The 18,106-nt window shown below is 35.0% G+C and overlaps 1 long non-coding RNA gene across 2 annotated transcripts in view; it reads left to right on the forward strand.

Annotated features, from left to right (window-relative positions):
* Nucleotides 1–17,060, forward strand: part of LOC113835899 — a 76,273-nt gene extending 59,213 nt beyond the window's left edge. For both annotated transcript variants that reach the window (XR_004770090.1, XR_003485688.2), the window contains one exon: nt 16,613–17,060. This is a non-coding gene — a long non-coding RNA (uncharacterized LOC113835899). The remainder of the gene's footprint in view (nt 1–16,612) is intronic.
* The last annotated feature ends 1,046 nt before the right edge of the window (nt 17,061–18,106 follow it).

Here is an 18,106-nt window from a genome sequence, read left to right on the forward strand (position 1 = left end):
ATCAGTAGCCCTACTATACACAGATGATAAATCCAATGAGAAAGAAATCAGGGAAACATCACCTTTCACAATATCCACAAGCAACATAAAATATCTGGGGGTAACACTAACCAAAAAAGTGAAAGACCTGTACAATAAGAACTTTGAGACTTTAAAGAAAGAAATTAAAGAAGATACCAGAAAATGGAAAGATCTCCCATGCTCATGGATAGGTAGAATTAACATAGTAAAAATGGCAATCCTGCCAAAAGCAATCTACAGATTCAATGCAATCCCCATCAAAATCCCAACACAGTTTTTCACAGACATTGAAAGAACAATACTCAACTTTATATGGAAAAATAAAAAGCCCAGGATAGCCAAAACAACTCTTTACAATAAAGGATCTTCTGGAGGCATCACCATCCCCGACTTCAAGCTCTACTATAGAGCCATAGTTCTGAAAACAGCTTGGTATTGGCACAAAAATAGACTGATAGACCAATGGAATCGAATTGAAAACCCTGATATCGACCCACGCACCTATGGATACCTTATTTTTGACAAAGGTGCTAAATCTATACAATGGAAAAAAGACAGCATCTTCAACAAATGGTGCTGGTACAATTGGATTCGGACATGCAGAAAATTACAGATAGATCCATACCTGTCACCATGCACAAAACTTAAGTGCAAATGGATCAAAGATCTCAGCATAAATCCAACCACACTGAATCTTCTAGAAGAGAAAGTGGGAACTACCCTTGAACAAATTGGCACAGGAGACCACTTCCTGAACATTACGCCAGAAGCACAGACATTGAGGTCTGCAATTAATAAATGGGACCTCCTGAAACTGAGAAGCTTCTGCAAGGCAAAGGAAACAGTCAGTAGGATAAAACGACCACCCACAGAATGGGAAAAGATCTTCACCGATCCCACATCTGACAGAGGACTGATTTCCAAAATATATAAGGAGCTCAAGAAGCTAGCCACCAAAACACCAAACAACGAAATTAAAAAGTGGGGTGCAGAACTAAATAGGGAATTCTCAACAGAGGAATCTGAAATGGCTGAAAGACACTTAAAAAAGTGCTCAAAATCATTGGCCATCAGAGAAATGCAACTCAAAACAACTCTGAGATACCATCTCACGCCTGTCAGAATGGCTAAAATAAAAAACACCAATGACAATCTATGCTGGAGAGGATGTGGAGAAAAAGGAACACTCCTCCATTGCTGGTGGGAGTGCGATCTTGTAAGACCACTCTGGAAATCAGTATGGCGGTTGCTCAGAAAAATGGGAATCAGTGTACCTCAAGATCCAGCCATTCCTCTCTTGGGTATATACCCAAATAGGGCATGTACTTACAACAAGGACATATGTTCAACCATGTTCATAGCAGCATTGTTTGTAATAGCCAGAACCTGGAAACAACCTAGATGCCCCTCTATTGAAGAATGGATTGAGAAAATGTGGTACATTTATACAATGGAGTACTACTCAGCAGAAAAAAGCAATGGAATCTTGAAATTCGCAGGCAAATGGATGGAACTAGAGGAAACCATCCTGAGTGAGGTAACCCAGTCACAAAAAGACAAGCAAGGTATGTACTCACTGATATATGAATTTTAGACATAGAACAAAAGACTACCAGTATATAATGCTCTTCACCAAAGAAACTAGGAAACATGAAGGACTCTAAGGGTTAAATGGTCCCCAGGAATGGAAGTGGCATGAACTCCCGAACTAATTGGGGGCATGAGGGTGGGGGGGAAGGAGCTGCTACAATAAGAGCAAGAGAAGAGGAGAAGAGGAGAGGAAATGGAGGGGCAGAAACATTGAGTTGGGGGAAGAATAGAGGAAAGAGAGCAAGATGAGAGAAACGATATCAGAGGGAGCCACTGTAGGCCCGAGAAGGGATCAGGAACCAGGGAGATCTCCAGAGACCTACAAGGATGACATGATCTGACAATCCAGGCAATGGTGGAGAGGATAACCTAAAAACCCTCCCCCTAAAATGAGATTGATGACTTCTCTTTATGCCATCCTAGAGCCCTCACCCAGTGGCTGATGGAAACAGAGACAGACATCCACAGATATACAATGAGCCGAAATCGGGAATTTAGTTGAAGAGAGGGAGGAATGAAGAACGAAGGGGTCTGTACTAGGATGGAGAAACCCACAGGAACTGTTGGCCTGAACAAGGGAGAGCACATCGACCCCAGATGCTGTCCAGGAGGCCTGTACAAGACTGATCCAGACCCCAGAACATAGATGTCAATAAGGAGGCCTCTGCACTCCAGGGAGCCTCTGGTAGTGGATTAGTATTTTTCCCTGGTGCAAGAAGGGACTTTGAGAGCCCATCCCATATGAAGGGTTACACTCTGGCCCTGGACACATGGGGAAGGGCCCAGGATCAGCATAGGAAGACTTGGTGGACTTTGCTGAGCTCCCGTTGAGGGCCCTACCCTGCCTGGGGAGTAGTGGGTGGATGGGGTTGGGGGGATGGGCTGGGGGTGGGGGAGAAAGTTTGGGGGTGAGGGGAGGGAGAGGGAGAAGGGACTTGAAATAAGCTTGTTCCCTAACTAGAACTAATAAAATAAAATAAAATTTAAAAAAAAAAAAAACTAAAATCTATTAAGGTCTTATATGGCAAGATAATACAGTAGAACTTACTTATAATATATACATATATGAAAGGATTCTAAATCAGTTACCAAATAATGGGAAGGAGTGAGCCCTAAATAGACATCTCTAGTCACAAAATGAAACTTCTCATAAGGTTATTGGCCAATGTGGCCCCTTAGAAAACCTTAAACAATTCTGGCTCTTGCCAAGACTATTTGTTCCTCTTAACAAACTGATTATAAGGTCCTATTTCTCAAGAAATACCTACTTAAGTCACTGAACACAGAGAAGTAGATAGAGCTCATGCCTTCCACTCTACTGACTAGTGTTCATGGTACTAGAAGGTATTGGGTGCACTACCAGAGGAGAAAGGTAAATACCATCACTACTACAAATACTTCAATCTGTAATGATGACCTGTTTGCATGCTACACTGGTGCAATAAAGGGCACAAATATTTTGGAGTAATAAATTATCTATATGAGTGAAGTTAAGGACCACACTATGAGATGGAATCTCTGCCTCGCACTGTTCTAACAGCCAAGAATATGAGACTAAATAGGTCAGGGACATATGGAGAAACCAAATACTACTGTTATACTAAACATTAATAAAATTATTAATGAATAGTCAGTTATATGGGGATATATTTTTAACTGCCAACAGGAGAAACAAAAAATGCAACTTAAAATGTAAATAACAAGGTACTAATCACAGTATACTCTACAGTTAATAAAGTATAAAGAAATTTCATTGATAGTTTTATTTTAGTTCAACCACCTAGGGCAAATAGAGAACCTTGAGTGACAAAAACTAAGGCAATTTAATCAAATTAGTTTGTAAAATCTTGAATTATAATAATCAAACAGATAAAGTTTATTGTGTTTCCTTTGTCAGTGACTGCTACTTAATAAAATGATATGCTTCTTGCTGTTCTCTATTAAATAAGTCAGAAACCTGAACAAAGGGGAGACTAAGTATTTTTTCCTGTTAGGCCAAACTCCCCCTGTATCAAAACTTGTGAAATATATCATATCACTATAAAACAATGGCAAAAATACTGTACAAATGCTGACAAAGTTTTATTTGTAAACTTAGGAATTTGAGTGTAATATCTTAAGTATGGTTTTCATCCTTTCATCAATTCACAGAAGTCACTGATACACATATTATAGATAAGTCATTTTGAAAATGAGATAATCAGTAAGTAAAATTAAGGTATATCCTTCAGCATCACAAAAAGCATCTATGTTAAAAAGACTGCAATTTTTATCTAAGTTCAGAAAAACTAAAAAATGTTTCCCTAATTGTCAGATATTAAACATTTCATTCAACATGTTAGTTTCTAGGAGAAGAAAAACAAATGACATTTTATTTAGATTATGAAACTAAAACTACCAGTGTTCATATATAGCACAATAAGTTGTATATGAAAGCTAATTGGGTTAATTATAAATATTACAAATGTTGACAAAATTCTGGCATACAAATTTTATTACACAATTAAAATGTCATGAATAAATATGGCTTAAATCAAATAAAAGATAACAAATAGGCATGAAAATGACAACTTACATACATAGTCTTGAAGTTGAAGACTATATTACTGTCACAAATTTGGCAACACTAGAGAATCCTTTTTGCATATTTGAATATTCAATTTCCCTATCTTGTTTATGAAATCAAATTAATCTCACCAAAAGATAACTTCATGAGCATAAAGTTTATGTGACAAAATATGTGACATATATACCTAAAACAGAATAAAATAAAACAAAATCAGAGTACCTAGACTAATTATAATAGTACATTCATTATAAGACAAGTGAGTGTCTTGCCATTGGAAAACAACAGAAAGACAAAAAGAGAAGAAAAATTTCAACAGATTTGTGCCTGTTATGACCTCCTGTTTTTAAACAAATACAAAAGTTTAATTGGAAATGGGAAATGAGAGCCATACAAAACAATTTTGCCTTTCATGTCACACTATTTGGTGTATTACAGACTTAACTATACTACTTACTAATGTGAAGCAGATTTGAAAAGCAAATTTGAAATATTATTAAACTTATATTAGTAACTGTATAGAAGTCTGATTTGGAAACTTAAGAAGCTGATTACTATACAAAAATATTATATTGTAGGTAAACATTTCTCAGATGATTATAATTAAAATATTAATAATATTATGGTTAGATGAAAATGAAAGCCACAATGTTATAGAAATTACTTGCAAAATAAAGGACCTTAACTACTACCAATGCCCAGCCAGATTTGTATTTTTATATTCTTACCTTAGTACTGCTCTCACAATTTACCATAGAGGTTATAGAGGTTTCTTTGTCCAATGGATAGAAGTTAATGTAGAATTTCACATGACAAAATTCTGTCTAATTCTCAGCCATACAAACATGAGTCTATTATATTACATTTCCTTTTCCACAAAATTTAAAGACCATTGCCCAAATGCATCAGAAATATTTTAAGAGCCAGAGGTCCTGGAAAACCATATCTTCTGGGAAGTAAAAGACCAGTGCTTACATAAACTCATGGTAGCTCTGGTTGCCTGTTCAACCCCTGCTCAAAATCAAGCCAGTCAATACTAGAGCATGGAATAGGGAAGACTCACAAATTGTTGATGGATGCTGAGAGGAAGAGTCAGTTTTCAATAAACTCTTTGTAGAACAGCAAACAAAATTACATAGTCATCATAAATTAGACTCAATAGGCAATAAAACAAAACATGAACTTTGAAGGTAGTAGAGAGTGGTGGGTCTGGAAGAAATTATGGGAATCTGTAAACAAAAGACATTATATGCATGTATGTGATTTTTAAAAATTCACTAAAATATTATACAAAGCATGCAAATGAGCATGAAAACTATATTCAATAATCAATGATTAAGAGGTACCTAAAGTCTATTTATGTGAATACCACATAAATGTTGTGGTATCTATGCAAGAATAAACAAGTAACAAATAATAAGGGAATAATAATATTTTTAAATGTATTTTTATGTGTGTACTTTATTTACTTCATTTTTTCACTCATATTTCCAAAATTTTGTGTCCACTACTCCCTCTACCTCTCTAAAATTATAACTAATGTGCATTTTAAAGAAATACATTTTAAACATCTTATACTAATATATAAGCAGTCTGTTGAAACCATTTAAGGGGTCTTATTCATATGTGCTTTTCAGATGACAGCTATGCTAGCAAATCTAACAAATAGAATAAAAGATAGTAGATCAAAATGATCACATGATCACAACATTTTATTTGCCCTGACTTCTAAACGCTGCAAGTAAATTTATATTGAGGGAAAGCAAATAAACTATTTCCTGGTGATAAAGTAGGGTAGGGAAACCAGAAAGAACAGTTAATGAAGAGAAAGAACAATTAAACTAGTTGTTTGGATAGTGCAACACACACACACACACACACACACACACACACACACACACACACACACACAAATATATTCATATACCTATGACATTTAAATACAGGGAGTTTGTGTTAAAATATCCTGCAAATTTTTTGCCTTTTACTTTTTTATTTCATATGAATAGACATTACATGTTTGTTAAACATTCAGTTATACACAAGACAATCTCTGCTTTTGAGAAATAGGCAAAATTACAAAAGCAATGTCATTTTAGCATGTATTATAGGACTAGAATTAAGTTCTTACAGTCCATGTATCTTAGTTCTCTTCTTCCCATTTTAAAATTTTTTTTATTTCATTTCACTTTCCAATCACATATCTCCCTCCCACCCCTTTTCCCAACTCCCTGCCTCCTCCTACCCCTTCACCTCCCTATTACTCTACCCCAGTCCACCACTCCTCTCAGGTAAGTGTTCACATGAAGAGTCAACATAGTCTGGCACAATAGGTTGGGGCAGGGCTAGACCCCCTCTTCCATGCATTAATGCTGATCATGGCATCCCATCATAGGGAACAGTCTCCAACAAGCTAGTTCCTACTGCCACTGAGCATGGCATCCCGCCCTATGGAATGGGCTCCAACGAAAGAAGGAAAAAGCTGGGCAGTGGTGTTGCATACCTTTAATCTCATCAGTTAGAAGATAGGCAAATCTCTGAGTTCAAATTCAGTCTGATTTACACAGAAGTTCCAGAACATGCCAAGTTACACAGAGAAACCCTATCTTGAAATATGCTCCCACCCTCCTAAAAATGAAAATGGAAATATAAATGAATATAATCTAAGCATTGAATGTCCTTGTAAAAATATGACATATCCATATACACATTTTTGTTTGTGTGTGCATCTAATAATGTATCTGAATTTATATATGGTTTGGATTGAGTTCTGGGTTTTACATTCTAGTTCTTTCTGTATAGGCTGTTAACCCTGAAGAATTTACATGATGTAGTGAAAAGTATCTTCCTGATGAAATGAGAATAAACAGAAAATCTACTTCATTGAGAAATCATAATAGTATAGTACATGTAACATGATGATTTTAGGTCTTAGCAAATGTTGTGCATGTTAATGTCTTATTTGTATTTATAATTCATCATCACAGCTGATTCCATCTCGCAAAAATGTTTTCCACTGTTTATAGTATATTGCTGCAGTTTCAGATGCAATAACCTGTTTTTTAACTTCTGTGGGTTTTTTAAAAACTAATTTCCAATAAGGAAATATACACCACAATGTTTAATTCCTTATTACTTTTAAAACTACAGCAGAGTGCCTGAGAATTACTACTTCCTCTTCCAATTCTACAGCTATGTTCAGAGAATCATTTTAGGGGGAGGGATTTGAAATAATCTGTTCACAACATAACAAGAAACATTAAAATTAGTCATTTTAAAACAGCTTTATTTTCTTTTTAAGAGCTTTTAGTATATTTCCACTGGAATAGCAGTAATAACTTACTTCCTTCTGATCATCCTTTAAAAATTGAAGTATACCAAGAATGAGTGGACTGAAATAGTAGAGCAGAAATCCGGCCAAAATAAACTATAAATACTACATAAAATGTAAAACTATTCAAAACAGTCTAGAGTTTGTGAAAGAATCAACGTTAATGTGGCTAATGCTCTGGAGAAGAAGGGTGGCAAGGGAAAATGAGCTGCAGGATTCTTTTTCTGAGGGCATTTTCCAAATTGTGAGACACACAGCAGAATTAGCTTGACTCTTATTAAATTTACTTTCATTTCATCCAGTTTTCAATTTAATAAATGATTTCTAATATATGCCATTTGAACAATTCTAGTTTTATCTATATTACTAAAGGAAAATAGTAGGTATGAACCGAGCCTGAAGAGAAATAAAAAGGTTAATGTTAAAGTCAAAGGAGGTTTTTAATTAATTGGCAGAAAATCACAATGACAATTTTCATCCCATTGCACTCATAGAAAATGAACTGCTACATTTTTTGGGGTCTGAACAAAAACTAAGGATGTGGAGAATAATTAATTGGAAGAATCATTAAACATCATGTTCCCTACTCAAGAGGAGGGGCAAAATGATGATTATTTTTCTTGGTAGATGAACAAGTAAGAAACATTTGAAAAGCAATTAACTCCTGACCACTGGGTCAGAACACAGTTTATTAAGAGTTTCCTTGTCAAATGATTCACAGTGCTTCAAGATGGACTGAGACATTCCTTTAGAATGAGTGGGTACTTAAGAAATGATTTAAAAAATAAAATAAGAAAGGGAGATTCATTTCGAATAAACTTGAACTTTGCAAAACATAACAAATGTTTTAACTAAAATCAGTAAACTCTGAAGATGTTTTACATTTATTTGATATTTATTATAATATCCAAATAAATATTACATCTATATAATATACACACATAAAATATGATAATGTAGTATATGATTATGAATCCTCCAAGACATACATATTTTATACTACAATGGTGACTTTAAGAAATAACCAATTATTTGTAATTGGTTACAAATTACATGTACCTATATGTGCCTAAAAGTCTAATTCTCATACAGTTAGTTGATGGTGGATAATATAAAAATAAAAATGTTATCACTATCAGGTTTTATCATCAAATTTGCATAACAAAAATTTGGACTAAGGGCTGTAAATACTAACTGGCAGTTTACTGATAAAATGTTATGCTGCAAAGCTGGCCATTTAGATGGTAGATGAGTGAAAATGGCAAAATCAGAGAGTGCTTTCTACTAGATTCAATTAAAAACAGATAGAGAAGTTGAAGAGATGAGAAATCCAGAAGACAGAGAAAATAAATCAAAGTTAAGTTTGCTCACCAAGCCTCTCTGGGGACAGAGAAGACATTGGTAAGAGGAAGGAGGAAGCACTGAACAACTCAAAAGATCTTTAGTTGTAAATATGTATAGTCAGAACTTTTGTATATGTATTTAATGAGGTGTACTTTTTGTTATTGTAGGAATTCACAGGGCAGGTGAAAGAACAGCTAATTAAATCAGATGACAAGTCTCAGTTTCCTATCTGCCACCTGAAATAAGCCTAACCATGAAAAGCTACTTAACCTCCTCACTTCCACTGAAAAAGTAATATTGGATTTAATAATTTCTGGATAAGAAAATAGTTATAGGTAATAAAAAGCTAGGCACCTGAACAAAATGGTTTTGGTTTTCTGGTGTCACCTTAAGAAATTGCAATAGGTTGTTTACAGGTTTAGGTATTACAAATAATACCCCTATTGGACAAAGGTCCTTGTGGTACAATTGAGCATCCTTTGGGTATATTCCTAAGAGTGGTTGCTGGTCATTGAGGTAGATTGATTCCAAATTTTCTGAGAAACTGCCATACTGATTTCCAGAGTGACTGTATAAATTTACACTCCCAACAGCAATGAAGGAGTGCCCATCAACTGAAGAATGGATAAGGAAAATGTGGTGCATTTTACACCTGGAGTATCACTCAGTAGAAAAAAACAAAAACAAAAACAAACCAAAACAATGACATCTTGAAATTTACATGCAAATGAATGGAAGTAGAAGAAATCATCCTTCCTGAGGTAATCCAAACCCAGAAAGACAAACACAGTATATATTCAATCATAAGTAGATAGCACATATAAAGCAAAGGATATCCAGGACACAATCCACAACCCCAGAGAAACTATGTAAAAAGGGGAACCCTAAGAGGAACACAGTAGGAGGGCCTCATGAAGGGAAAATATTTTAAGATCTCCTGGGTAAACTTGGGGTGGAGGTAGAAGGAAGGCAGAATGGGATCATGAGGGATCAAGACCAAGTTGGGGAAGGGATGAAGGGGGAGAACAATGAAATTAGTATCTTGATAGAGGGAGCCATTATGGGGTTAGGGAGAAACCTGGTGCTATAGAAATTCTCAGGAATCCAAAATATCAACCCAGATAGACTGCTAACAGTAACAGAGAAAATGTCTAAATGGGGCTTCCCTTTAATCAGATTAGTGAAATCCCTAATTGTTATCATAGAATCTACATCCACAGTAACTGGCTGAAGCAGATGCAGTGATCCACAGCCAAACACTGACTAGGTTGAGCCCCTGCAGTCCAGTTGAAGAGAAGAAGAGATCGTATGAACAAGATGGGTCAAGATCATTGTGGGAAAAACCACAGAGACAGCAGACCAGAGCTAGTGGGAGTTCATGGACTATGAACTGACAACTGGGTACCACTGACTGTAGTACCAGGACCTATCCCAGGTGCACAAACTGGATGTTTTGGAGCCCAATCCCTATGGATGGATACCTTGGTAGGCCATGATACAGGAGAAAGGGCTTGGTCCTGCCTCAGTTTGGATTGCCAGACTGTTTTGACTCCCCAAGGAAGGTCGTGACCCCTCTGAAGAATGGATGAGGTTGAAAAGAGCAGAGGTGGGAGACAGAGAAGAGGAAGGATGGGGAACTGGAGTTGGTATGGAAAATGAAAGCTAAATTTTTTAAATGAAAAAAGAAAAAGTATAAACAATGAATCATTTATAATGACAGTAAAGAGAAAGTTCTTACTTTTAAAAGTGTTAAGATCCCTGTTGCAACCAAGCAATGTTTAAATGAACAAATACTTCAGGAACACATAGATTTAGATGATTTACTCTCTTAGCTATATTTTTCGTGTTCACAGACAAAAGAGAAAAAGTTTTATTAAGCAGGTTCACTGAGTGTAGGGGAAGCTGTAGCCACGCCTTCTTAGGGGCTGGCTACAAGAGTACCTGAGGGCTTGTGAGGGCGTGGTCAGAGTGAGTAGGGGGACTGCGTTTTCGGTTTCGGTCTCTCTTTGCGTCTTGCTGTACAGACTACCACCGGCTGGCTGGTCCGCTCTGTAAGTAAGGCTTTTCCCTATTAAATACCCTTATATTTCTACCTGACTCTGTATTGGTAATTTACTACTATAACTGAGCATACGTAGAAACCCAGGGAAGATTCTAAATACATCAGCCATGCACACCACAGTAAATACACTTTAGTGGCAATCATAGAAGTTGACAAAAGCAATTCTACTAGGCACAGATAGGCAACAAGAAACAATATGCGACTAAGATTCTAAGATTCTTTATGAGACTGCAGACAGAGCCTTCTCTGCACATGCCTTTCGTTGTCATGTCACTGTCAGAACCACAAAGAAGAGGGTCTCACACCACGAAGGAAAACTTAATCTTGCATAAAAAGCACTGCAAGTTCATATTTTTTCTAGAAGTCTGGAAACACAATTTAGGTTGCACTATTATTCTGTTTCTCTTTGCCTCATGACTTTGAATTTATAGTACATTCTGTCCTTATTCTGAGAATGACAATGCAGAAAAAGTTTAACCCTTGGATCACCAAAGGTATGTGAGGAATTTTACTAAAAAATTCAGTTTGAAAAAATATCATTATTTGATGAAGTTAAAGGCTTATATGCAAGGTTTATATGATCATTTCCTGACTGAGAATTATACTCCAATAGAAGCGATAGACACATGTTTCACATATTTACAACTAAGTACATTAAGTGACTGTTCTGTTTTTATTTTTTAGTTTTTGGTTTTTCAAGACAGGATTTCTCTGTATAGCTTTGGAGCCTATCCTGGCACTTGTTCTCTAGACCAGGCTGGCCTTGAACTCACAGAGAACCATCTGCCTCTGTCCCCTAAGTGCTGGGATTAAAGGCATGTGCCACCAATGCTTAAGTGACCCTTCTAAGATTTAGTTAATATTAAACATGCTATAGATTATTTAATAAACAAACACAACCAAAAGTATACCAGTTGTACATTTTATCCAAAAGTCTCATAAATACATAAAGTAAATAGTAATAAGCTAAATATAAATGAAGCAGGTGATAAGAGGTCAAAAGCAAAAAATATATGTCAATTGCTAATTTGAGCTAACTATATCTTTCCAGAAATATTTATTGATATAGTCTGTATTAAGATAGAATATAAAAGAGTAATTTGGATTATGCAATAGTGAGTCAGAAGAATCCTAGGGAGAATGACATGTTGTTTGGGCCTAAAAGAGACATATCAGAACTGTATGTTTGAAATCTTCTCCCTCAGATTTTATGGATGGAACACAGCCATTTCAATTCAACACTGTGGGTATGTAAGTCCATATCAGGCTGAATAGGCTTCTGCCATAACTCACATAGATAACCACAATGGTTCACTATTCATTTACTCCTCGGATTTTGATTTCTCAGTATTGAGGGAGTAAGTCTGGAATTAGGTGGGGTCCAAAAGGACATTTATTAGCCATGAGACCATGATAAATGACTGAATCTTTCAGAGGTTCATTTTACTTACCTGTAAAAAGAAGGCAGTAACCTGATCTATTATATAGTGCAGTGGTGTTAATAGGACACTTTGTCTTATATGATGCATTTCACAAGGTTCTGGGATCTCAAGAACTCAGATTTGTAATTTTTAATGAGCATAATAATGGGAGTAATGATATTCCTTCTGTAATAGAATCCTATGACATATGGATTCATGTGATCTCATTTCCATAGACTGCTTCTTTTCCTCTGCTACTTTCTTGAATTACAGAGAATGACTTGACAGGCTTTATTGGCTTCATATACAAAACATAAATCTTTCAGGCAGATAATTGTGTGGACAAATTTTCTCTTCTGCCATGATACTCTAAGTATCACCTTTCCTTCCTAGGGTAAAAATGGTGCACTAATGAAAAAAAATATTTTATGGTGAAAAAATGTGACTGCTTTAATGGTGTCATATCCACTACATAGACAGCTAAAAGCTTTTGGTTTTGTCGTTCTTTTTCTTTATTCTCTCTGTAGAGCTTTGACTCTGCCTTGCATACACAAAATCTGACACAACTTCCACTCAAATTAATGATATTACTATGACAGTGAAATTCACAACATTGTTCTGCTTTTGCTTAGCAAACTATCAGCATATGTCTAAATATGTCACCAATACATTATGTGTATGTGTGTGTGTTTCTTTAAATCATTATATATAGATTCTATGGCAATAATTGCAATAACATCTACTATTAATTTTTAATAAGATAACCATTTGAAATCTTCATCTTTATGTAAACTATTGGGTATCTCATTATTTTAGTGATAAAATAGCAAAGATACCTGCCATGCTATTTCTCAAAACAGTATTTCCTTCTTTGTGACATTTTATTTTAACATTACCCATAAACTAAATTCACATCTCTTTCCAGAAGAAATGAGATTTTGACTTAAACCACATGGGTATGAAAGTAAGGTCAAGTTGGAGCCAAATCGATATAAAAGATGCCGATCTATTACTTAAAAGTAGTGCTTGATATTTCTACCTGGGTAATGGAATCTGCTTCCCTTGCTGACTGAGAAACCTCTATCTTGTTATAATAAAGCCTCTAATTTACTGATTTTACTTTGAAGATAAATTAGATGTAAAACACACATAATTGGATTGAAATGATTGCAACCTTTTCTCTCCTTCTGGGAAAATAACAATCTTAAGCAAATAATACGTCCTCTTAAAGCCAATGAAACACTGGACAAAATAATTAGTTTTTTCAAGTAATTTTCAGTATTTTGGTTATGAAGTCAGAAGACTTAAAAAACTCAGATATTAAATACATATGAATATATTTTATTATCCTTATAAACTTTGGGGAAAGTGCTATACCTTTCCATTGTTAGGATTTATGTTGCTCAGATAAATTTTCAGCATAGATATAATTTTTTATATTTATTTTTATTAGTTCAAATTAGGAACAAGCTTGCTTCACATGTGAATCCCTTTTCCCTTTCCATCCCCTCCCCCAAGCCCACCACCAGCCCCCTAAACTCCCCCCTCTGCTCCCCATGGAGGGTAGGGCCCTCCATGGGGGCTCCCCAAAGTTCACCACATCATCCTGGGCCGGGCTTGGGCCTCCCCCATGTGTCCAGGCCAAGAGAGAATCTCTTCATGTGGGATGGGCTCTCAAAGATACTTATCCACTACCAGGAGGCCCATAGAGTGCCAAGGCCTCCTCATTGACATCCACATTCAGGAGTCTGGATCTTTCACATGCTGGCCTTCCAGACAGCAGTCTGGGTTCCATGCAGCAGAGCTGTAATACTTTTAAAAGGCAATTTGACTATATTAGCAATCTGTAAGATTATTTTTGTGAGTAGTTTTGATATTTTGATAAAATCTAGAAACTTTGGATAGTTTTTTATTTAATGGAAATGGATGAAAACAACTGAAAAGAAGGGGATACAATGTAGTGAAAAGGAAAATTGTATTATACTATTTTATTTAAAAAAGATATATAACTATAAAGAAGAATAGCAATTGCTCAAGAGTAAACCATATTTAGTAGAATACATTAAAGTACTGATTTATTGCTGTGGAGGTACTATAAGTGCATGTTTATTTGGTGTTATTACCACGAAAATATGCTTAAGTTATGTTTGGATTTACTTCCTAAATATGAACAAGTTTTAACCAATTTATGTGTTAAGATGAAAGATTTCATAGGTGAATGGATTATATGCTGCCATCATTCTCTTCAGCTTACATTACAAACTTGTTATACCCATATTCAAAACTATGTATGATAAGTTGCCAAATGGGAGAGAAATCTAACAGGAAACAAATAAGTTACCAACATCAAACCTGAACCACAAATAAAGGTCAGTGTCCTGTGTGAGATGAGTCAACTTAGAATTGATAGCAAAAATCTGAAAATGACTTTAGCTTGTTTGCTTATTTATTAGTTTGGTTCTTCATTGTTTGTTAACAGCTACTGGGAAATATCACATAGCATGACAGGAAGCCAGAGAAACAGAGATTCTTTTCATATAAACTTACTCACACAAAAGTTACGAGAGTGCTAATGTAACTAATTCCTTTACAGAGCAGAGGTCTCAATAACACATTCACATGCCAATATTCCCACTTACCAAAGGGTACAATACATCTTAATATCATCACACTGATTATCTGCGTGTAAAGGTTTGGGGACATTCTCAAACCTTGTCAGAACAAAAGAAGCCAATCTATTTTCTATATCCAGAATGATACACTATTCAATAATCTAGAACCAAATCAACAACAATTTTTCAGATGAAAGAAGAAAGAAATGAATTGAAAAAAGAAACTGTAGTATACAAACCCACAGGATAATCAGTTCCACTTCCTAGATATATTTGAACAGTTGTGTATGTAAAAATTAATTTACCACAATAACCGTTTGTCATGCAGAAGAATTGCAGACTCATAAGAGCCATTAGGGAGTCCTGCTGGATCACATTCTATTATAGACAGAACTATAGCTAAAAGAGATTTGCATATCTCTTTGTAGAAGGCACACTTTTCTAAATTCCAGGAAGTTAGCTGTCATCTATATACAATATTCCAGAACCTGTTTCTTAGTCACTATGAGCAGAGTCACACAACTCACAAAAGCACAGAGAGTAAGAGATATCAAAATGTTTACCCCTAAATGGAAGGTGTACATTGTAGGCTGTCCTTCACAGTTTCAAGGACTATTGTGGAAGACATAGCATGCAGAAATAATGTAGAACATAAGGCACTAGTTGAATATAAGGAAACAATATCATCTGGACACAGAGAAAGATAGCTTCACATATGAACTAACAGCTGTTGGGACAGGGTGGTCAAGAACCATGCAAGCTCAAGCAAGACCAAATCCGAGTATGGAGTGGAGAGTTTGTCATTAAATCACAGCTGTTGATATGGAGCTATTGACAATTGTTATTGCAAGAAAAGGGAGACAGTTTTTCTAAGAGTATAGCCCCTGGGAAGTCTACCATGCTAAAGTGGAAAAGCACATATTTAATGGTATTTGGTCAACACAAACTATCAGTAGCGTTTAATTCTTGTTGGTCTATGGGACCACACAGACCAACAACCTCAAAATAAATTACCCATTCCTGGGAATGGGCTTTATATTAGTTAACCTATACTGTCTAGTAGGAGATTGATGCACCATTACAAGATATCTCCATTTAAGAGTTTTATTGATTTTTATAGATGTATTTCAGGAAGTTACCACAGTATTTGGTTTCTATATAACAGTCTTATGTAACCCTTCCAGTACCTTTTTCCTATTCTGGCCTCCTCTCTATCCTTGTTTATACCTTCCTTTCCAGAATTCATATTATTCATATAGTCTAGTGCATTTTGCCTTGACTGTTTTGAAAGACTCTCTACAAGGTCTTTAGTAATTTACTAACCTCTAAGGGTATTCTAAACCAAACACACATATTTAAAGATTACAAACTAACACCTGCAAATGGGAGCAAATGTAACATTTAATTTATGTGCAGGTGCTCTCATTCAGAAAGACTGTATCCAATTCTATCCATTTACCTGCTCTTCTCACAATTTCATTTTGCTTAATAACTGAATAATATTCCATTGCTTAAATATTCTACATTTTAATTTTTATTTTTTAATTGATGAACATCTTGGCTGTTTCTACTTTCCACCTATTCTGACTTAAAAAGCAATAAACATGGATGAATAATTTTATATTATGTGCATGAGTAATTCCAGGATGTATCTGTTCACTATAGGTGTATCAAGCCAGAGAAGACATTAGATGCCATGGAATTGAAGTTAAAGAAGTTGAAAACCGCCCAGTGAAACCTGGGAATCAAACACTGCAAACACTGAAGATTAGTATCAAGTATTCTTATGTATTGATGTACCTCTCTGGTGATGCATGAGCTATTTTTCATTATTTTTTAAATTAAGAATAAGAAATAGATTGACATATTATTACATACCAATTTTAAAGAAAATATAAAGAAATTTCACTAATTATAAATGTAAAACAATAAATAATGATTTTTAAAGATATTATTTGAGGCAGAATTACAAAGATCAGGTAAAATACCAAAGTTGTTGATAACTAAATCAGCTTTTATGCATTTGTTGGAAGAAGTGTTTTTATTATGAATGCAGTCAAGGGAAATTAACATGAAAAGCGGTGAATTAGGATGGAACTCCCAGATTAATAATGAGAACACATGATTAAATAGCAACTTGATAAAATATGCAAAATATTGACTAAAACAGAAAAGGGTAATTAATAGCAAACACAGAAAAAGGAAAAGGAAATAACCATTTTCTACGTATGTACTAAATGCCAATTATTCATTAAATTGCCCATTAAATGCAAAATTGGTTGGAGGATAAAATGAAGCAAGAATGTTTAAAGTACTTGGTTCATATTATTTTTTGTGAGGGAAGTATCTGTACATTTATGTATCTATGTATTGATCTTTATTTCTGCTTTGCTTTTTCCTAGCATTATTTTTATTATTTATTTATTCATGTGTACACTTAATTGCATGATTACTATGATATTATCATTCACATGTGTTCTTTTAGTTATTCATGCACAACCCACAAGCTCCTTGTTTTCCTCATTTGCCATTCCAAAATATTGAAGCTTTAAATCTATTTTCTTTCACCAGTTTTAACTGAAAGGTAAACTTTAACTGACAATGTGAAATTACATCAAAATGATGTAGTAGAATAGTATATCCCTAAGCAATATCACAAAGAGAGTAGTGAAATAACATTTTAATGAAACACAATATCATAAAATTAAACAAGGAAAACAAAATCAAGCAATTATTTTAAATTTTAAACAAATAATCAATGGATTACAAACAAATCACAATGACTTGAGAAAAGGTTCAGCCATTATGAGCACTGACTAATCATCTGAAGAAACTGATTCCTATCACCCTCATGCAGGCTCACAACCATCTGAAACTTCACTTGCAGATACCTAGTATCCCCATCTTGTCTCTCTCAGCACCAAGCATACATGGGACACACAGACATACATGTAGGTAAAACTGTCATGCATATGTACTATTTTTTTAAGAAAGCAATTGAAAAAGTGTCAGAGAAATAGTAAATATAACATATATTTTAGTGAATGTTTTAATAAAACTCAAATAAATTATTCACAGGAGTTATTGTAGAAAAGGAATAAGCACATTGCAAAGGATGAGTAATATATGTGTCAAGGCCAGGCAGGGAGGGGTAGTGCA

This window comes from Cricetulus griseus, chromosome 5 (genome assembly GCF_003668045.3).
Source record: "Cricetulus griseus strain 17A/GY chromosome 5, alternate assembly CriGri-PICRH-1.0, whole genome shotgun sequence".
Lineage (NCBI taxonomy): Eukaryota > Metazoa > Chordata > Mammalia > Rodentia > Cricetidae > Cricetulus > Cricetulus griseus.